A 21,973-nucleotide genomic window follows, 5' to 3' on the forward strand; every position below is an offset into this window, starting at 1 on the left:
GTTCTGCGCATGCTCAGATAAGGAAACCCGAATACACGACCCCAGTTTAGTGCGCAGTCGTGTTTCTTCCCTTTTTCCTGACTGCAAAGTGCTGGAGAGCCACAGCAGACTCTGATCTTAGGCCACAAATAGTGGTGAGGGGATTAAAGGAGAGGCTTCTACCCTAGAAGACGTACCAAATTTTGTCAAGAAAAAAAAAAAGACAACAAAAAGGTACTGCCGTGACTCGGATTCGAACCGAGGTTGCTGCGGCCACAACGCAGAGTACTAACCACTATACGATCACGGCGCGCCACAAACCTGGGACTTCCGAGAAGAGATAAAAAACAGCTTCTCCTGTCTCCGGATCTGGCCAGTGCATCTCCGCGGGCCTCTTGGGAGGTCACCTTGTCCTCGACTACGTCTCTCCTACTTCTTTCCCTTCTGAAGGTTCCCTTTTGGCTCCGACCCCTTTGCTGCTCCCTCCCTCTGACCCCCTCGACCGCAGTCGAGTTGGAACGCCGTTGGGTCGAGCGCTCGGCCCTCCAGTGGCACAGATGGCGCCCTGTGGGCCTCTCCGTTGCCCAGCCCATGGGACGTCGCAGGCTTTGAAGTCAATTGACCAGAGTAAAACCTTTTGAAAGGAATTTTTCCCTTTTTAAAAACACCTTTCCATTTCGGTTCGCAGAGTTCCTCAAAGGACTAAAAGCTTAAAGGCAAAAATATATGGAAATAAACGAAGACCAACCAAACGAGAAAAGCTAAAGGCTGTTTATTTATACGCTTGCCAGGGCGTCAGCCATGGTCACGTGCGCTTTAGGCGAGACAAAGTCAGGCGGAGCAGTGGGAAAGCTTTAAAGTAGAACGGGGGGGAGACTTAAGGTGTGCGGTGTTTGGAGGCTGTTGGCATGGAGAAGTGTAGGCGGTTAAGGAGAAGCTGAGCATCCTGCATGACAGGATCCAATGGTCTAGCCATTGTCCCTTTGTGTGGTCGGACCCTCAGATGCATTAATTCAGCAAGTCCTGATTGAGTGTCCTGGAGATTCAGCTCCCGTTGGGGCGCCCTCGACTCCGGCTAGGTGGGCAGAAGGACGGTGGGGTCGCAGCGCCGGGCGTCTCTGGAGGTTCTGGGTTCTGTGGTTGGTGAAGGGCAGGACGGCTCTAGGCCATTTGGGTGCCCTAGTTTCGGAACCACTGAACGCACCGGTTTCAAAAACGACAAACGGCTCGACTTGTCACTCTGGTCTCCAGTTTTCCGAGGCTTTGGAGCCTGCCCAGTCACAGCAGGAGTGGCTCGCCACCAGCGGTGAGCGGGAGATCACCCTATTATGATGAAACACGGGAGTGTGTTGTGTCTCTGTGGCGCAATCGGTTAGCGCGTTCGGCTGTTAACCGAAAGGTTGGTGGTTCGAGCCCACCCAGGGACGATAGGGGCATTTTTACAGCAGGAGTTTGGTTCTCTTTGGTTCACTCTGGCAACGGGCGAGATACCTTGCTTTGCTTTCCTTGCCTTCAATGATATAATGGCCTCTTCTCGTGCTCCCTTGATCTCCCTGAAGAAACGCAGTTAAGGGACACTGCATTTCTAGAAATAGGGGAAGGAGAGAGCCCTGATGTAATAATCTGTGCTCAAGACGAAGTGTTCCAGGATGAAGTGGTGAAGTCATGTTTCTTCCGGCTAGTAGCAAGTTTTACGTATCTAAATTTTTCAAATGTGTAATAGTGACTTGCAGGATGTGTCTGGAATTAGTAATTGCTCGGTAATGCTAGAGTCATGATCATTATTCTGCATTATTTTTAATGAAGGCATTTCTTCCTTTGTACCAATTAGCCTTTTACATGCTTATTTTTTTTAAGTAAATTGGTCTCATAATAATCTAATAATCCTGCAGTCATCATCCTTTACCCATATTTTTTGCCACTTGTACAAGTATTTCTATAAGATAGAGTCCCGTAAATGCAATTGCTCCATCATAGTGGTTACAGTACATGTTTTTTAATGTAAATAATAAATCCTGTAAATTTGCCTTCCACTGGAGTGGTACCAATTTATAGTCCATTTTATGTTTCTAACTAGGAGAATTCTTTTCCTCATACTCTTGCTAGGACAACAAAGTTTCTTTAAATGTATCTATGATAATCTAATAAGGGGAGTGTTGTCCTCCTGACTTAACTAAGTTTAGTTAGACTCAACTAAACTGCCAAGATATTTTTTTGTATAACTGTAATTGACTTCTGTGGTGACCTCGCTAACCAGGTCCAGAGAAGACTGGCCAGGGTGGAGAAAAAAAATTAACGGTCCCAGACATTTGTTTCTCTTCCTCTTTCTCTAGAAATAGCGAGGGTGAAATCGTATGTCGTCTGTATTAGTCAGGATTCTCCAGATAAGAATCAGTATAGAACTAACAGAGACAACATATTGATTCATCCTTGGCACTTCACGCAGACAGACAGGTAAGGTACGTGGATGATAGAGTAAGAGAGACTTATTGTGAGGAACTGGATCACATGACTGGACACTTTACCCTTGCAATGTAGGATGGCGGGCCGAAGACCCACAAAAGGCTACAGTTTGACTCCAAAGGCTTTCTGCTGACAGCGTTTTCTCTTCTTTCAGAAAGATGAGTCTTTTTCTACTAAGGCCTTAAACTGATTGGATGAAGCCCACTCACATTATGGGGGGCAATCTGCTTTAGTCAAAGTATACTGAATAAGTATTAATCTCAACTAAAAATACCTTTATAGGAACATCTAGAATATTGTTTGGCCAAATACCTAAGTGCTGAGACCGAGCTAATTGACATATGAAAATAGCTTCCGCTATGTTATTCCTTAATAGTTTCTGGCAGCTATTTCTACAAAAATTCACATACCTGAGACACATCATTGTAGCCAAGAGAATCCTGCACCTGACCAGGGCAAATTTGTGTTAGAGCTTGATTTTTCTGTTGAATCTCAGGAGCAGAAATTGAGCTCTATGACTTTTTATGCTACGTGTAATTCTTGGACAAGTCTTTTTCTCATTTGTACATTGTCAATCGTTTTCTCCCACCAGTGGTATCAAAGTGGAATTCTGGTTTTGCTTTTATAAAATAAACATCTAGAGACAATCTGTTGGGTGGTGGTTCACAAGGATCCACTCTCTGTTAGAATGTAGGTGACAGAGAATCTAATCTGAATGTCTTTTTTGATTGGCTATTCTTCCTGAGGGGTTTGGTGTTTCCTGGTGTGTGAGTCTGCAGTGCTGAGAATTTGTTCACATCTAACACTAGATAAAATTCTTTGGACGCCAGAGTGGAATACTAATCTATAACCAGAATTATTTCCATACACAGTAATTCTCCCCTAAGAACTCTTGATTTCAATAAATTGCTCTACATGATGGGGATTTTGGAAAAGAAAGTTAACTGAATTTCTGTTATCTGTTAGTCTGTTCTCTCAGTATATACTGAACTTACTAAATGGTAGAACAACTATTTAAATCGGGCTAAAAAAAGGGAGGAAAAAGATATTTATGTCATTACAATTAGGCCATTAAGTCAACAAATAGGGCTTCTGACAATTATATAAGCCAAGATTTAATAATTTCTAGAACTGTTAACCAGTTTATCCTTTTATTGAGAGAGAGAGAGAGAGAGAGAGAGTCCTTTTACAATGGATTTAAATGGATAAGATTAGTGACCATGATGCAAAAGATTCAGAGAGGGTCCTGCTGAACTGAAAAGGGTATCACAAAATTACTCAGGTTTTCAGCAACGAATCTGCTCCAAATGTAGTTATTTCCTTTTATTTTCCTCACTGATAAGCATTTGTAATAAATATCAATGCCTCTTTTCCTTTAAATAGTGTTATTGTTTTTCTACAGTTAGTTCTTTTAGAACACCCAGTAGTTTTAGGAGTTTTTCCCATTATATAAATATAAACTGCTTTCTAAAGAAACAAAGTGGTATAATTTGTTTTCTTCTGGAGGATAAAGACAAATTAGGTCTCTAACAATTTGAAGGACTGCTCAGAATGGTTTATATAACTTATATGAATTGAAATAATAACTTATATGAATTGAAAATAAGAGAAAGTAAGTATTTCAACCAAAACCAAATTTTACTATTCTTAAATTTTCAGAAAGAATTGGCCTCTTCCCATTTTCATAGGCAATTAATTTTGTGCTTTTTCTATGTGATTCCCTGACGTTATTCTTTTTGAGTAATCAAATGACTTTCCCCGGCTCACCACATCAAAATGCTACCTGGACCATGGTCATGTGGCCATTTTTACTATTATTACTACTACTACAAAAAAAAATTTTTTTAAAGGCAGTTGCTCATATTTTATTAAGAACCTAACATGCTAAGAATCTGATCCAAGATTTTGAATTTCACCAGTTTGTAATGTATGAGAAAGTCTCTTCTGGCTTGTTGTTCTTAAACTAGAAACATGTGACTTACAACTTATCACTGACTTTGGTTCAAATAACACAACAGCTCAAGCTTTAGACACTGCAGATTAGCAAACATGTGCCACCTAGAGTAGATCAGAGTAGTGTAGTAGTTAATATTTACTGGTCAGCCATACAAAAGCTGTTTTGAGTTTCTGAAGTGAGGATTTTTTTAAAAGTTCGCCTGTTAGCTAAGGTTGATCACAGTGATTCTTGAGCCTTATTATCCTATTTAGGCCAAGGCTGACTAGAAAATTGGGTATAAAGTGGATTCCACACATCTCAAGATATTTGTGATTATACTCATACTCATTGTGGCCTTCTTCCACTAATGTTCATGTTAGTACAGAACTATTAACCTGTGGTCATATACAACTGATGTATCAAGAAGAGACTGAGGGGGGCGCCTGGGTGGCTTAGTCGGTTGAGCGTCCGACTTTCGCTTGGGTCATGATCTCGCGGTTCGTGGGTTCAAGCCCCGCGTCGGGCTCTGTGCTGACTGCCAGCTCAGAGCCTGGAGCCTATTTCAGAGTCTGTGTCTCCCTCTCTCTCTGACCCTCCTCTGCTCACGCTGTCTCTCTCTCTCTCTCCTAGAAATGAATAAAACATTTGGAAAAAAAAAAAAAAAGAGACTGAGGCTCTCATGGCCAAATTGGCTCCGTTTGAAGCAGAATTTTGACCAAACATTCTGAAAAGGAAGATTCAAATCCGGTTCCAAATACAGAGGTTCCAACAGATGGACACTGGCAGAGATAACTTGTCATGTACAGTGTTTAGCTAAACTTTCAGTGCTATCCAGAAAACCACTGGATCCCTGAAATTGGTGTCCTTCATGACCCAGTGAAATTGCTCCCAGGGCAGATTGCTTACCCTGTCCTTTTAGGGATCCCTGAATATCACATTATGAAAAACAAAAGAAAGAAAAAATTAAAAGGGAGAGAGAAAGAGAGAGCGCGCGCGATCCATTTATTCCTTGATTGTGTTTCTTTTCTTCCCTCTCACCTATTTTGTTTTAACATAATTTTCTGGAGGGAGATCAACAGTTCTCTCTCATATATGAGGGTGAATGATGTACTGATGATTGTCTTGTTCACTTCAGGTGGGAGTGTAATTTGGCACAACCTTGGAAAGTTATTTGGCAGCGTCTACTGAAGGTGACTGTAGGTATAAGCAAAGAAATGGAAATAAACATAGATGGGAAAATGGCATATATGTATATATGCTGTGAACCACCAATTCCAGCTGTAGCTCAGTAGCCTAGAACCATGCTGCTAACCTGGTGAGCGCTGGCTCCACAGAGCTGGTGAGTGCTATGGCTAGCGCCACATGTCGACATGGTAATATTTTGGATTATATCAAGCTAAATAAAATATATTATTAAAATTATTTCACCTATTTCTTACTTCTTTAATGTGGCTACTAGAAAATGTAAAATTAACATTTGTGGCCCGCATTAAATTTCTATTGAAGAACGCTGCTTTAAGAGAAAGGTGTGCATATGTTCACCAAAAGACATGTAAATAATGTTCATAATGGCTTTATTCCAAATGACTGTACTCTGGAAACAACTCAAATGTCCAGCAGCAGCAGACTGAATATGTTGTGATACAGTCGTATGATGGAATACACACAGCAGTAAAAACCTATGAAAGAAACATGGGTGTATGTTAACTAACTTGAATTTAAATTTTTAAAAAATGGATGTGTCTATACCATAGTTTACAGTGAACAAGTCAGATTATCCCCTGCCCCACCAAAAAAAGTCTCAGAGTATTTACTTTCTGATTGCGTCTATGTGAAAGCAAAGAATAAGCAACACTATGGCAACAGACCTTTAAGGAGGCCTCGCCCTGTGGGACGTTGCCCGAGAAGAGGCGCGAGGAAGCTTTCCACGGTCTGAAAACGGAATGTCCCGTAGTCGAGGGAGCAGTTACTCAGGTGGCTTCACATTCATTAAAAAAGTAACTTTTAACTGCGCATTTAGTGTACTTTACATTTGTTCTAAATGAATAAAAATAGTTAAAAGGCTGCTTGATTACCTAAGGTTTGCCAAACTGATACTGAAATTTATTCTCCTGCGTAAGCCTAGGCTAGGTTGCAAATTAGGTTCACCTTAGGAAACTAGAAAAAGAACAAATTAAATTGTAAGTAAGGAATGAAATTGCTTCAATGAAATTGCTTCAATGAAATTGAAAACAGGAAGACAATAGAGAAAAGCAATAAAAGTAGAGAAAAGCTAAAAGCTGGCTCTTTCAAGAGATCAATAAAATTGGTAAACCTCTAACCAAGCTACTAACTGATAAAAACAAAAAAGAGAGAAAAGGCACAAATTATTAATATAAGAAATGAGAGAGATGGGGCATCTGGGTGGCTCAGTCAGTTAAGCCTCCAACTTCGACTCAGGTCATGATCTTGAGGTTAGTGGTTTGGACCCCCGCATCAGGCTCTGCACTGACCACTCAGAGCCTGGAGCCTGCTTCAGATTCTGGGTCTCCCTCTCTCTCTGTCCCTCCCCAATTTGTGTTTTCTCTCTCTTTCTCTTTCTCAAGAATAAAAAAAATAAGCATTTAAAATTAAAATTTAAATTTAAAATTAAAAAAAAAAGAAATGAAAGAGGCCATCAGTACTGATCCCATGGACTTTTAAAGGTTAATAAAGGAATATTATAAAAACCTCTATGCCCACAGATGTGATCACTTAGGTAAACTGGTCCAATTCCCTGAAAGACACAATCTACCAAATTTACACAAGGAAAAATAGATAACCTGAACAGACATGAAACTATTAAAGAAATTGAGTCAATACTTAACCTCCCAGAACACAAAGTAGGTTCAAAGTATTTACTGTGACATTTTGGGTGTTCTCGTACTTTTGGCTTTCTGCTTATTTGACAACATTTTGATGACAGTCTCCCTTTTTTGAGTAAACTTAATGTGAGAAACTCATTCCCTTGTTTATAATCCCCTACTTACTACTCATATTTAAATATTTTTATATAATCTCTGTATACACATCATATTCTGAGATTGACACACCTCCGTGGAAAATTCAGCCCCTGAACCACTGGAAGACAGGTACAATGTAGTCTTTAAAGTCAGTTCCCAGTCAGTGTAAGGTTAACAATCCCCTTGGAATTCTGTGGCTTCTCTGTGGAATTCTCTGCTTCTGCATTCTCCTTCTTGTGCTTCACCTCCTGCTTCTGAGGGGGCTTGGAGACCCATTTTACTTTTGCTTTGCTCCAGGAGACTCTTTTGCTCTCAGGAGGTACTTGGGGAAACAGCACATAGAGGTCAAAGCCAGAGCTTCCCTGGGCTCAGCCGTTTGGCTCCCGTTAAAGGTTGAGGCCTCTCTATTGTAGCAGGATTCTCACACAGAGAGTCGTGACACCGAGGCTTTTCTTTCCAGGAAGCAACTTTATTCATGCCCGCACCGCTCAGTTGGGTCACTACCCAAAGAACTGAGCGGCCCACATCACATGGCATAGTTTTTTTATGCATTTTCTATTTCTTTGTCTCCCATATATGGTAACACACATAAACATGCAGTCTGATTAAGTTGTCTCAGTTTACAAGGCCATGGGGGGTGTAGGCACCTGGGAGCATATCTAGGTGACCTTGAAGTCTTCTCTTTTTTTTTCCTCTCTCCTTAGGGAGGAGTTCTTACCACATTCCCCCCTCTGATGCTCGGACCCCTCTATTTTGGGTCAAAGAGCATCATTCTGGCTTAGAGGTTTATATTTCCACAACATCATTACATGAGCAGCCGTGTTTCTCTCAGCCATATTCTCAATGAGACTGGAGACTGATCGTATGTATAATCAAGGGAGCCAAGCAGGGTACGAGCAAACATCCTCCCAGAATTAGGAGGACAGTACCTAGGAGGGTTTTGAATCTCCCGAAAGATGAAAACCATCCTCCAAATAACTCCCTGGGGTTCCAACCATTCCAGGTTTGGACTGGGACATGAGCAACCTTTCTCATTCGATCTGTGATCTCCTCTATGACTTTCCCCTCATCATCTATCTGTAGGCAGCAGTTGCTCAGGTTGAATTTTCCGCAAACACCACCCTCAGAAGCAAGCAGGTAATCTAAGGCCACGCGATTTTGGTGGATGGCATTGTGCATTTTGGTTTGCTGCGTAGCTGGTAAGTTAAGAGCCCTGGCAGTTTCATTGGTTATAATTTCTACAACTGCTTGCAGCCTAATTATACGGTTTAGCATATAAATGGGGGTGTGGTCACCCCAAGACCCATCCTTGGCCCAGGTGGCAGGGCCATAATAATGGATTATCTGCTCCGGAGGCCATTCATGATCTTTCCCTTTGCCAATTTGCAAGGTACGCCGCTTTCTTTTAACTTTCCTATCTCCATATATTTGAACTCCCAGATGTTCTCCTTCTGCAAGTGGGAGTAGGAAGAAGCATAGGCAAATAATTCCCAGCACACATGATTCTGACCAGCCTGAAGGGAGTACTGTTCTCCCACATATCCAGCTGGCTGGGGCAACCTCTGCCAATCCAATAGCAAGAAGTAAAGCAAAAATTGCAATAATTTGTGAGAGACAAGGGGTGACAGTGCATTACAGTAAGAGGCAGATGTAAAAAATAAGGACAGTCTATTTATTTCACTGGACCGGCGATTCCTCAAGCTTCTGCCTTGCATAGATGAGTCAGCTTCTGGAGTGACTAAAGCAGGGCTGTAGTCTCCCGTGGGAGTCTCCGCCATGGCAGCTCGCTTCTTCCATATGGTCAGCTTACACGGTGTGGACGGATCAGGAATGCACTCCCAGTCCCCAGATGCCGGCTTCACTCTGCTGTGGTGAATACAAGGACCAACATCGGCTACTTTTACTGCGGTGGGGGTGGACAAAATGACAGTAAACGGGCCCCTTCAAAGGGGTTTGAGTGCTTGGACATTCCACTCTTTTACCCATACAACATCTCCTGGCTCAAAGGAGTGAGCATCTGTGGTCAGACTCACAGGCATCGTTCTTTAACCCATCAGTGTACAGTGACTAGAGTAGAGCCCAGAGCCTGCATTTGCTGCCTTAGGGTTAAATTGTCTATCTCATTTAAGTCTCCCCTTATCCCCTTAACAATTGGGGGAGGACGCCCATAAAGGATTTCATAAGGGGAAAGCCCCGTTTGCTTATTGGGGCTGCACCTGATTCTTAACAAGGCTATTGGCGACACCTGGTCCCAGTGCAGGTGGGTCTCCTGGCACAGTTTACTTAATTGCAGCTTCAAGGTTTTGTTCATTCGTCCCACCTTTCCGGAGCTCTGGGGTCGGGGTGCCGTGTGTAACTTCCAGGTTATCTTTAGCCCCTTTGCCACCAGCTGCCCCACCTCAGCCACGAACGCTGGCCCGTTATCTGAACCCATAGTGATAGGGATCCCAAATCGTGGGATAATTTCCTTGATAAGAAGCCGGGCCACTTCACGTACATTTTCTGTTCGGGTAGGGAAAGCTTCTACCCAGCCTGAGAAAGCACATACAAACACCAACAGGTATTTACATCCCCGAACCCGGGGGAGCTCCGTGAAGTCTACCATCACATTCTCAAAGGGGGCTCCCCCAACGCTCTGTACTCCAGGGGCGGCCTTGGGCCCCTGACGTGGGTTGTCTCGGGCGCAGGTTTCACATTGCTCACATACCACTCGGGCTATGCTGGAGAGCCGAGGGATGTAAAAATACCAGCTTAACGTTGTTTCAAGGGCTGTCCAGCCGATGTGAGTTTCCTGATGGAACTGCTTAACAAAGGCTGGAGCTAAGGCCTCAGGAATTGCTATTCAGCCATCTTCAAATTTCCACCATCCACCTGGGAGGTAGTTGCCACTCTCAGTCTTAAACCAAGTACTTTCATGGTGTGAGTAATTAGGGTCCCATTCTGTCAGTGGGTTAGGAAACAGTGCAGCAGTTAAAGCCGCTGATTTTATTGCTTCTTTGGAAGCTGCTAGCTTTGCCTCTCTGTCAGCCTTTCGGTTTCCCAGTGCAGCTGTGGTGTCCCCGCTTTGATGTCCCCAGCAATACATGACTGCCACACTTTTAGGGGCCCACACGGCATCTAAGAGTTCAAGGATTTCCTTACCTTACTTTATGTCCTTTCCTCCTGAGCTTATTAGACCCTTCTCCCTATATAAGGCCTCATGAACGAGGAGAGTGGTGAAAGCATAATTAGAGTCTGTGTATATATTAACATGGATCCCTGCTGCCAGTTGGAGGGCTTGGGTTAAAGCAATTAGCTCTGCCTTTTGTGCCGAAGTCCCCTTCGGCAGGGCCTCTGCTTCAATGACAGAGTTTAGAGTGACCATGGAATATCCTGCAAGACGCTCTCCCCTTTCTACAAAACTGCTACCATCAGTGAAATATTCAGCATCGGGGTCTTTGAGAGACTGGTCCCGCAAGTCTGGTCTGCTGGAGAACCCCTCGTCCATGACTTCAATGCAGTNTTCGGATCTTGCTGAGAATTTCTGGTCGCTGGGGGCACTCACTTCTCAAGTGGCCCTCCTGACAGCAGAAAGCACACTGATTCCAGCCTAGTTTCGATCTAGGGCGAGATCCTCCTCCTCGCTTCTCCCCTTTCTGGCCTTGGCCCTTTCCCTGCGGGGCTTTCTTCTGGGGGTGTCTTGACTGCTCCCCCAAGGCGGCAGCTAACAAATCTGCCTGTTTTTGCATCTTTCGGCGTTGTTCCTTCCATGCTGCCTGGTCACGGTTAACGAACACCTGGGTCGCTACTTCTAGCAACTGACTGATATTCATGCCAGTGAAACCTTCTAGTTTCTGCAGCTTGCGCCGAATATCTCCCTGGGCCTGGCCTACGAAAGCTGCATTAATCGTCCGCTGGTTGGCGGGATTTCTTCAGATTCTCCTGACATTATGGGCTTTTTAACCTCTGGCCGGTATTGGAGGAAACCGTGAGGCGAGCCAGGATTCCTTTACAATTCTCTTCAATACAGACTTTTAGCCAAGGAGGCCGGGACAGGACCAGGTCTTGCCAACAGTCAATATAAGGAAATTGGTCAGGGTGGCCTGGGTCCCCTGCAATGACCCTGAACACTTGGCCAGCTAGTTCCTTATCAAGTGAGCCCTCAGAGGGCCAGCCCATGCCGAACGATGGCGAGTCAGTTTCACAGAATGTCCGGAGACATTCAGGAGTTCATTTTACACCATAATTTCCTGAATATCCCTTTTTGAAATTCCTCAACATACACTCTAGGGGAGTCGGTTTACTCTGCTTTCCACCCATTTCCTCCCCCTAACAGACGACTTTCACGCACAAGAAAGGGAAGACCAGGGAAGGAGGGGGACCAGTTTGGAAAGGACGCACACCCACTTTGTCCGTTTCTGGCCGCTCTCCTCTCGGAGATATTTCAGGCTCCTCTTAGCATTGGCGGGTTCAGTTTCAATCCCTGACCCGGATCAGACTCCCGAGGAAGTCTGACGCCGCCTTAAGCCGTATGAGGTCGCCACGGAACCGCGGATCGGGACTCAACACTCGCTTCGGCCCTTGGTCAGGTCGGAACCTTCCCGTTGTCCGTCTCAGTCACACACATTCACACAACGACTCCAGCCCATCGCCCTACATCCAGCGCCTTAGAGTTGCAGCTTCGTTCCTCTTCCCTTGTGGACTTACTAGTGCAACTCTGGGAGGTGATCAGGCTCCCCTTCTGCCTCTTAGGGGCAGGTCCACCAAAACGAACCCGGGTTCTTACCAGTCAGATGGGCGGCGCTCCTTAAGCTGGTTCCTGGGCCTCGGGTTCCGTTAGCGCACACAGGGCCCTCGCCCCGGCTCGCCGGGACAGGCTAGCCCCCTACGGATCAAGAGGTCCACTGGCGCCAGGTGACGTCGCTTCTCCCGGCGCTTGAGGCTCGAGGCTGTACCCCAGGGGCAAGGGAGGTGGAAATGCACCCTCTCCGAGCGAGCCCCCAGGCAATGTTGCAGGATTCTCGCACAGAGAGTGACACCCAAGGCTTTTCTTTCCAGGGAGCAACTTTATTCGTGCCCGCACCGTTTAGTTGGGTTCCTACCCAAAGAACTGAGCGGCCCACATCACATGGCATAGTTTTTTTTAATGCATTTTCTATTTCTTTGTCTCCCATATATGGTAACACACATAAACATGCAGTCTGATTAAGTTGTCTCCGTTTACAAGGCCATTGGGGATGCAGGCACCTGGGCGCACATCTAGGTGACCTTGAAGTCTTCTCTCCTTTTTTTTCCTCTCTCCTTAGGGAGGGGTTCCTACCACACTATCACCGTTCAAGTCCTACCACAAAACTTTGTCCTTCTCTGTCCTTTAAGGACATTGTTTCTGTGACTTCCATTCTTATACTGCAGTCTCATCTGTGCGACAGAGAAATTAGCTTTGCAAAATTCAGTAATTTGATTCTTAGGAATCAAATCCAGTGTTCTGGCCACGGGACAAAACTTCTACCACTGACCCACCATGGCTGACGTGACTGTCTTACTCTTAAGTCCCCTCATTCACAGAGACTGCCCAGCTCTGCATGGTCTCCCACCAACCAGAGCCTGGACCTGCACCCTCTTTTCCTAGGGGCCATGAAAAAAGGAAAACTCCAATGACCACTACCTCAAGCTTGGGCCAGCACAGTGCTGCAGCAATATAAGTCAGTTACTGGGGATGCAAGGTGTGAAGCCACCACCTGGGCAGGGCCCTGTGACCAGCCAAGAGACAAAGACCCCATCTGTGAGAGAGAAGGACTGGCTGGGGCTCCCATTCTCTTGGGGAAGGTGTGTGGGTCTGATGAGGAAGTGGAGGCAGCAGGCGTGATGGCCCCTGGGGCTAACTTGACGTTCAGCAGGATCTAGGCAAGTGGGGAAAGCCATTTGGAATTGTTATCAAGTGTGAGATTTTATTAATCTGGATATTGCTACAGGGAAATAAAGCAGATGATTTTTTGGTAAGATGGTTATTCTGTACCCTGTGCCATCCTATACTGTAGCCGCTAGCCCCATGCGGTGGCTGTTTAATTATTATTAAGTAAAAGAAAAAAAAAATTCAGTTTCCCAGACGAGCTACATTTCAAATGCTCACTTACATGTTTCTAGTTGCCACCATATTGGAAAATGCAGACCTAGCTCATTAGTTTAGTCAGTTGCACATAAGACTTGTTTATTCCAAGGTGCTTCGGGTTCAGGATTAGATGCATTTTACTCCACCCCATCCATCCTGAGTACCAGCAGCTCCTGTGTGTGCCCATCTCTCCGCTCTCCCCGAGCTCTGACTGAGAGGAGGGCTGGTAAGGAGGAACATTCCAGTCCCGCTGCTGCAGGCAGTGGTAAACCTGGCGGGAGCAGGGTTTTCCTGCACTGATCACCCAGGTCCCAAGCTCCTCTGAAGGCTGCCTCTGGCCCCTCCTCAGGGAATGTGGTGGCTCCTGGCTCGGCTTCAATGCTAACCCCTCTGCCTCCCCAGACCAGAGCCTGGTGGAGAATGTTCTCCCATCTTCTTCTCCAACTGTGAACGCTCATTTCAGTGTTGTCCTACTCTGTAATCCAACACCATTTTAAATCTCACAGGACCTTCATTTGGGGGCATTGGCATCTGGTGGAGTTTGGTTTGATCTTGCCTCCTCCACTAGCTCTGGCCTGCCCGCCAAATTTCAAGTTTTTTTTACATTCCAACTTCCTCTGAAACAACAGAGGTAATATTTACTTTGAATTGCTGCTATGAGCATTAAACTGCCTGTTATACTTTATGCCCATTTACTTTTACTATTTAACCTGCATTTTTAAGTATTTTGATGTTACTTTACTATAATAACACCATTCTGTTTCCTTTGTCTTTATCTTTTGAGTTACATCCTGCTTAAGACAATTGATTCATTCTGGTATTTCAGTTATGGCAGTGACAGAAAATTAATTTTAAAAAGAATCTCCTAAATAAAGAGAAAGTGAATTAATGTAAAGAAAACATTAGGTTAGGGGCTCCTGGGTGGCTTAGTCGGTTAAGCGTCCGACTTTCGCTTAGGTCATGATCTCGCGATTTGTGGGTTCGTGCCCCGCGTCGGGCTCTGTGCTGACTGCCAGCTCAGAGCCTGGAGCCTGTTTCAGAGTCTGTGACTCCCTCTCTCTCTGACCCTCCCCTGCTCACGCTGTCTCTCTCTCTCCTAGACATAAATAAAACATTAAAAAAAAAATTAAAAAAAAAAGAAAACATTAGGTTATCAGGGGCAAAGGAACATGGATATGGCTAAATAAGAAAGTGTTATTCCATGCAGTTGAAAAACATGATTTGAGCTAATTTTTATGGGATATGGTCCCTCCCCTGTCACAGCAGGCACACCCCCTCTTGCCCTAAGTCAGGAAGGCAGGAGTGCCCAGCTCTATCCTCCACACTTTGAACACAAAAGGCAAAGTCCCTTTTTCCTGTGTGTCCCTCTAGGGAACTCCCTGTTTACCCCATTAGGAAAAATCAAGGCCCCAGGTGCCTGGGTGGCTCAGGCAGTTAAGCATCCAACTTCAGCTCAGGTCATGATCTCACAGCTCATGGGTTTGAGCCCCGCGTCGGGCTCTGTGCTGACAACTCAGAGCCTGGAGTCTGCTTCGGATTCTGTATCTCCCTCTCTCTCTCACCCTCCCCTGCTCAAGCTGCCTCTCTCAGAAATAAACAAAACATTTTAAAAAAAGGAAAAATCAAGGCCCCTAAATACTCCCAGTTGGGAGATGGGATTGCACCGTTCCTGGAGCCATGGAGCCTGTTTCTGGGGGAGGACTAAATCATTTTGTTCCTTCTCTTCTTTATTTCATCAATTAGTTCCCAGTGTTAAGTGGGCTTTACTTTTAGCCTTCTCTTTCTTTTCAAAATCAGGGAGGTTGAGGGAGGAGGGGATGCAAATCTTGGTGAAGTCCCAGTGTGTGCTGGCCTGCTGGCCCGGCACAGGGCTCTGGAGGCAGACTGGCCCCGAGTGCTGGCTGTCCCGACACAGGGCTGGCCCCGGAAGGTCAGATCTGCCTCTCAATGCCTGGGGGTTCTTACCGGCAACCAGGGGTGTTAGTACCCATCAGGGTGGTTCTGTGGACCAGAGAAGTTATACTCAGTACAGCACTGGGGAGCTGCGTGCTGGTCACACAGTGATGCTCTGAGAAGGCTGTTAAGTATCATCATCACTGACACTTCCGTTTCCACTTCTCACTGTGCCACTGCTGACTTTCAACATTCCCTGGAATAAATGCGTGTTAGATGGTTTGGCTGGCCTTCTCTCCTCCGTATTCGTGACCAGCACTTGGAAAACTGGTTACTTGATCATTTTTGTGGTGACTTAACTGACAGTGGGGGCAGCGCAGCGGGGAACTGGATCCAACTTGACAAATTCTTGGACCTCGGACAGGCATGATGATTGTGCAGCCCCCAGTAGACAAGCTCTTACACGTGCTTCTAGCAAGAGCTTTTCATATCCGGTCAGACTTATCCAACAGTATTGTAAGAAAAGTCCCAAGTATGTACCAGTAACCTATTCTTTTTTGTGGTGGTTGTTTTTAAGAAACCAAAGTAGGAAAATTTACTTGGAATTTGCAGATTTCCTCTTTCAGATATGATGGAGTATCTATAGTAAACCAACACAGACACTGAAAAAAGTAGATCAGATCTGGTTTAAAGGAATTGTTTGAAGTCTTTGGAAGGCTACCAATGCAGCTAGGACACACAGAGCCAGCTCAGAGAGAGAGAGAGAGAGAGAGAAAGGGAGAGAGAAGCTCATTGGAATGAAACTAATTTTTCCCCCCAGGCATTGGGCAGGACCCAGAGACTGAGAAGCTGGGGAGAAGGCAGCTACTAAGAATCAGAAAAAATAGCAGCACTTTAAATAATCCATGGGCAGGGGTGGGGGGAGCAACAGAAGGGGCTGGAGAGACTTGTGGGGGCTGCCGGGGTATTCAGACTTGAGGAGTCAATTTCCTGGAGTGCACCGGGATGTGAACGGGATAATCAGAAAAGTTTTTCCCTTGTTAACCTTAAAAATAAAACAGCCAGTTATTTTACCAGCAAAAGAGGTATTTTTTTTTTTTCAAGAATAGTAGAGAATTGCAACAGATAAGCAAACCATGGCAAAACCATAGGCAAGTCCACTCAACAAAGGAGAAGGGTGTTTTTATAAAGTTAAAGAAGTTGAGTAGGTCTTACAAACAAATCTATTGGAGTAAACGGGGAGTTCAAAGCATAGTGGCTTTTCATTGGCTGACTTTTGACCGTTTCTCATTGGCTGGACTATTGCTGGGGGAGGAGGAGAGCCTTTCTTCCTCTTGCGGGGATAGTAAAGTAATAGCCACTTGCAAGGTCTGTCTCTTCCTTTTGGGTCCCCAGTGTGTCAGGGTGTGACAGCTCCCCCTACCGAATATCCCAGCTCCACCTCAGCGAGGTTTCCAGTTCATAACTTTCACATCCTCGAGGCATTTGCAAATTCAGCTCTAGACAAAAGCTATGAAGGCAAGCAGAGGATCACTGAAAGAAGAGTTTTCAGTGGTACATGGTGCAAAGGAGACAGCTATAAATTGAAGTTCAGGTCCCTCCAAAGAGAAGGTGCCGCTCAGAGGGCAGCCCTAGAAATCGGCCACCTGGGAGTGTAGGCAAAACCAGATATAGACTGAGTCATGCAAACAGTGCGAACTGTGAAACAGCTTAACCATGGAATGGATTGAGGTGATCTGCCACTCTATGATCTCTCCCCAAAAGCAGCATTCTCCAAAGCCTCCATAGTTCTTCACACATCAAGTCCGTCATCCAATAACATTTTCCAGGCATACAGAGGTAAAGGGTGGGNTCCCAGATAGGAACACTCAAATATATATGTTTTACGCTTTCAAGGACATAGATGACAAGATGGAAACTTACATCAGAGATGAGAAATCTATTGAAAACTCAAATGGAAATACTATAACAGAAATCTGTGGGAACTAATTTTAAAAAGCAACATATGGTGGGGGTACCTGGGCGGCTCAATAGGTTAAGTGTCTAACTCTTGATTTTCGCTCAGATCACGATCTCCCAGTTCGTGGGATTGGGCCCCAGAGCGGGCCCTGCATCAGGCTCCTCTGAGAGTCTGGAGCCTGCCTGGGATTCTCTCTCTCCTTCTCTCTCTGCCCTTTACCTGCTCTCTCTCTTTCTCAAAAATAAATAAATGAAACTTGGGGCGCCTGGGTGGCTTAGTCGGTTAAGCGTCCGACTTTCGCTTAGGTCATGATCTCGCGGTTCGTGGGTTCGAGCCCCGCATCGGGCTCTGTGCTGACTGCCAGCTCAGAGCCTGGAGCCTGTTTCAGTCTGTGACTCCCTCTCTCTCTGACCCTCCCCTGCTCACGCTGTCTCTCTCTCTCTCTCTCTCCTAGAAATAAATAAAACATTTAAAAAAAATTTAAAATAAATAAATAAATAAAACTTAAAACAAAAAAAGTAACATCGTTTTAACAGCAGTTTGGACCCAGTTGAAGAGAAATTAGTAATTGAGAAATAATAAGTATAGAACATCTAGTTGAAGTATAAAGAGCTGAAAGGAAGGGGACTTGAGAGCTTCAGAGGGGAGAGTTTTTGTAAAGCGTAAGTCATGTTGTTAAAGGGCTAACGTGTCTGTACTTGAAATTTCATGTTATAGGAGCTAGAAATTGGATTGAAATCTATTTTGTAAGATGTAATGGCCAATTGAAAAATAACTGATGAGCTCTCAAGCCAAATGTGCAAGAAGTTCTGTCAACGCCAAACAAGATTAAAAACAGGAGGACTGTATTAAAAAAAAAAAAAGGGGGCGCCTGGGTGGCTTAGTCGGTTAAGCGTCCGACTTTCGCTTGGGTCATGATCTCGCGTTCGTGGGTTCGAGCCCCACATCGGGCTCTGTGCTGACTGCCAGCTCAGAGCCTGGAGCCTGTTTCGGAGTCTGTGTCTCCCTCTCTCTCTGACCCTCCCCTGCTCACGCTGTCTCTCTCTCTCTCTCCTGGAAATAAAATAAAAATATTTTTAAAAAAATAAATAAATAAAAACAGGAGAACTGTATCCCGACACATGATTATACAACTAATAATTATACAGCTAAAAATCAAAGGCAGGCAGAAAAGTCCAGGGAGCACCTGGAAGAAAACAGCTCATGTTATATTCATACTTTAACTTTCTATCTGCATTTAATCCCTGACAAAATCTCTTTCAAAGTGAAGGTGAAATAAAGGCCTTTCCAGATAACCCGAATACCTTCTGTAAAGGAAATTCAAAAGCTAGTTCTTCAGGCAGAAATGATCCCAAGGGAAACATGGACATGAGAGAAGGAATGAAGAGCAATGGATATGTTAAATATGTGAGTAAATGAAATAAACATTACTGTCCCAAACAAAAATAAAAATAATGTCTGTGCGATTTGACTATACTTTGAAATGTAATGAATGACAAAAACCCAAAAGGCAGGAGGGTACATGGAATTAATATTCGTAAAGCCCCAGTGTGGCCCAGTGAACTGGGGAGACCCGGGGCCCTGGGGCCTTGTCCCAGCCAGTCCCGAAGGTGTAGCTGAAGGTTCGTGGTCTTGTCTCAAGAAAGAATTTAAGGACAGACCCGCAACACAACAGATGAGCAACACAAGTGGGAATGATCATTAAAGTGAAAAATGTACACTCAAGATATGAGGTATGAGAGCAGGTGAGCTAGAGAAAGAGGGAGGGAGAGGGATTAGAGTCCTATCTTTTATGGACAGTTGATCCGGCTTCCTGTAGAATGCCGCCGCCAGGACAGCCCTCGCTGACCATGACTTTCTCTTTGCTGGCCTCTAGGTGACCTGTCTGAGCCTAACTTAACTGCCTGCTCTAGACACTAGCATAGTCTAGAAAGTACAGAGCTTCTTATTTATTTATTTATTTATTTATTTAATGTTTTATTTATTTCTAGGAGAGAGAGAGAGACAGCGTGAGCAGGGGAGGGTCAGAGAGAGAGGGAGTCACAGACTGAAACAGGCTCCAGGCTCTGAGCTGGCAGTCAGCACAGAGCCCGACGCGGGGCTCGAACCCACGAACCGCGAGATCATGACCTAAGCAAAAGTCGGACGCTTAACCGACTAAGCCACCCGGGCGCCCCGGAGAACTTCTCATTTATATTAGAGTCTTTCGTCTAGATTTTACGGAACACATAAAAGTAAAATAAGATGTATCGGGATGAAACTAAAAGTGGAACAATTATTTTTATGTAATTCCAACAATTGACGAAATATAAATTACCTTGTTTTCTTGCTAACAGTGTGTTATTGTGATATGATTTGCAAACAACGCACACATATAAGGTATACGGTTTCAGGAACCTCGACAAATGTATATACACCCTTGTACCCATTTGCCAGACCAAACTTCATAGAACATCAACTCAGGAAGTTTCCCTCCTGTAAGCTTCTGCTCAAAACACCTCAGAGAAGCTACTGCTCTTCTGATTCCTATGACTACAATTTACTTTAGTCTGCTCTGCCTCTTCTGGGACTTCTTGGAACTGAAATCGTACATGAGTAACACACCGGAACATTAAAATAGCTATGTTTTACATGTCTGGAAACGTCCTTTTGCAGAGGGATCCTCTGCTGAACATACTGTTTTGGAGGGATTTACCATGTTATTGTGAGCATACGTCTTTTGGTCATTTGTACTGCAGAGTAGTAATCCAGAGAATATAAAAGGTTATCAGTTCCAGGGCGCCTGGGTGATTCAGTCAGTTAAGGTCAGGCCATGATCTCTGTCTCAAAAAGTGAATAAAACACTAAAAAAATTTATTTTCAGTTTATAAGTTCCCCTGTTGATAGACATTTGGGTTGTTTTTGCCTAGTATGAATAACATGGGGCGCCTGGGTGGCTTAGTCGGTTAAGCGTCCGACTTTCGCAAAAAAAATATGAATAACACTGCAATAATCATCTTGTAGGAATCTTTTTGGATGTATACATTCGTTTCTCTCGGGAAATAAATAGGAACACTATTGCTAGGTCATGGGGCCAGGTGTGTGTTCAACTTTATGAACTCCCAAAAAGCTTTCCAAAGTGGTTGTGCTAGTTTACAGTCCAAGTCACACCATACAGCAATATCATCACAGTCTATAAGGAGCTGGGGGAGGATTGGGCAGCAATAACAGCTTTCAAAATTAGTTTTTCCAGACCTTTCTTCATCCTCTGCCAAATCCTTTGAAGGATGTGTAGAGGTGGCCACGATCACACCAACAGGTTTCACTACCAGCCTCTCCAAGCTTGACGGCAGAGCCGTAGACACAGTGACCCGAGGCATCCCACCCAAGTGTTAGGCTACTCGGCCCTCGATGGGAGCCTGTCCGTAGTGCAAGGGCAGCCAGCTAGGGCCAGCTCCCAAAGTCACCGGAATTCGTCATTGTTAAAAATTAAAGCAGTTAACTTACAATTAAATAAATTATAACAAAAACAAAGTAATAAATACCCAGAACACATCCCTTCCTAATTATTTCACAGCATTTTATTATTATCTATGCTCTTGAGGTTATTTATGTCTATTATATTTTTTAATTGTGGGTAAATATGCATGACATAACATTTACCATCTTAAACTTACCATCTCCATTACTTTTTGTAATGTCTATTTATCTTAGAGAGACAGAGTGTGAGTGGGGGAGGGGCAGAGAGAGGGAGGCACAGAATCCGAAGCAGGCTCCAGGCTCTGAGCTGTCAGCACAGAGCCCGACACGGGGATTGAAATCACGAGCCATGAGATCATGATCTGAGCCAAAGTAAGATGCTTAACCCACTGAGCCACCCAGGCACCTTGTTTTTGTTTTTTTTTTTTTTTAAACATCTTCATCATTTGTAAGTGTACAATTCAGTGGCATTAAGTGTGTTCACATTATTACACCACCATCACCACTATCCATCCACAGAACTTTTTTTCTCTTTTAGCAAAACTGAAATTCTATCCCTAGGAAACAATGACACCCACTTCCCCCTGCCCACCTCAGTAAACACCATTCTTATTTCTGTCACTATGAATGTGACTATTCTAGGTCCCCATGTTAGTGGAATCATAAGGCATTTACCCTTTCCTGACTGGCTCCTATCACTTAGCACAATGGCTTCAGGGTTCCTCCATGTTGTAACATGTGTTAGAATTTCCTTCCTTTTTTAAGACTGAATGATATTCCATTGCATGCATAGACCACATTCTGTTTATCCATTCCTCTGTTGGGATAGATACTTGGGTTGTTTCCACCTTTTGGCTTCAGTAAATAATGTTGCTATGAACACAGGTATATCTCCTTTCAATTCTTGTGGGTATAGACCCAGAAGCAGAATTGCTGGGTTATATGGTAATTTTATTTTGAAATTTTTGAGGAACTGCCATACAGTTTTCCAGAGGGGCTGCACAATTTTACATTCCCCAAAGCACACAAGGGTTCCAGTTTCTCCACATTCTCAACAACACTTGTTATTTTGGGTTTTTTTAATAGTAACTATCCTAATAGATATGAGGTGGTCCATCTATTTATTTATATGGTGGAAATACTATATCATATATATACGAATACTATATCATAGCCCAACTCTATATTCAGTGATGTCTTATTGGTAGCTTAAA

General features: G+C 44.3%; 2 non-coding genes across 2 annotated transcripts; one reads left to right on the forward strand and one right to left on the reverse strand.

Moving 5' to 3' along the window:
• Positions 1–217: 217 nt before the first annotated feature.
• On the reverse strand, positions 218–289 carry TRNAH-GUG (transfer RNA histidin (anticodon GUG)). Its single transcript has one exon. It is a non-coding gene; the product is annotated as a tRNA-His (tRNA).
• A 1,043-nt stretch (positions 290–1,332) lies between these two features.
• Positions 1,333–1,406, forward strand: TRNAN-GUU (transfer RNA asparagine (anticodon GUU)). Its single transcript has one exon. It is a non-coding gene; the product is annotated as a tRNA-Asn (tRNA).
• Positions 1,407–21,973: the final 20,567 nt, after the last annotated feature.

This window comes from Crocuta crocuta, unplaced genomic scaffold (genome assembly GCF_008692635.1).
Source record: "Crocuta crocuta isolate KB4526 unplaced genomic scaffold, BGI_CrCroc_1.0 scaffold941, whole genome shotgun sequence".
NCBI classification, from domain to species: Eukaryota; Metazoa; Chordata; class Mammalia; order Carnivora; family Hyaenidae; genus Crocuta; species Crocuta crocuta.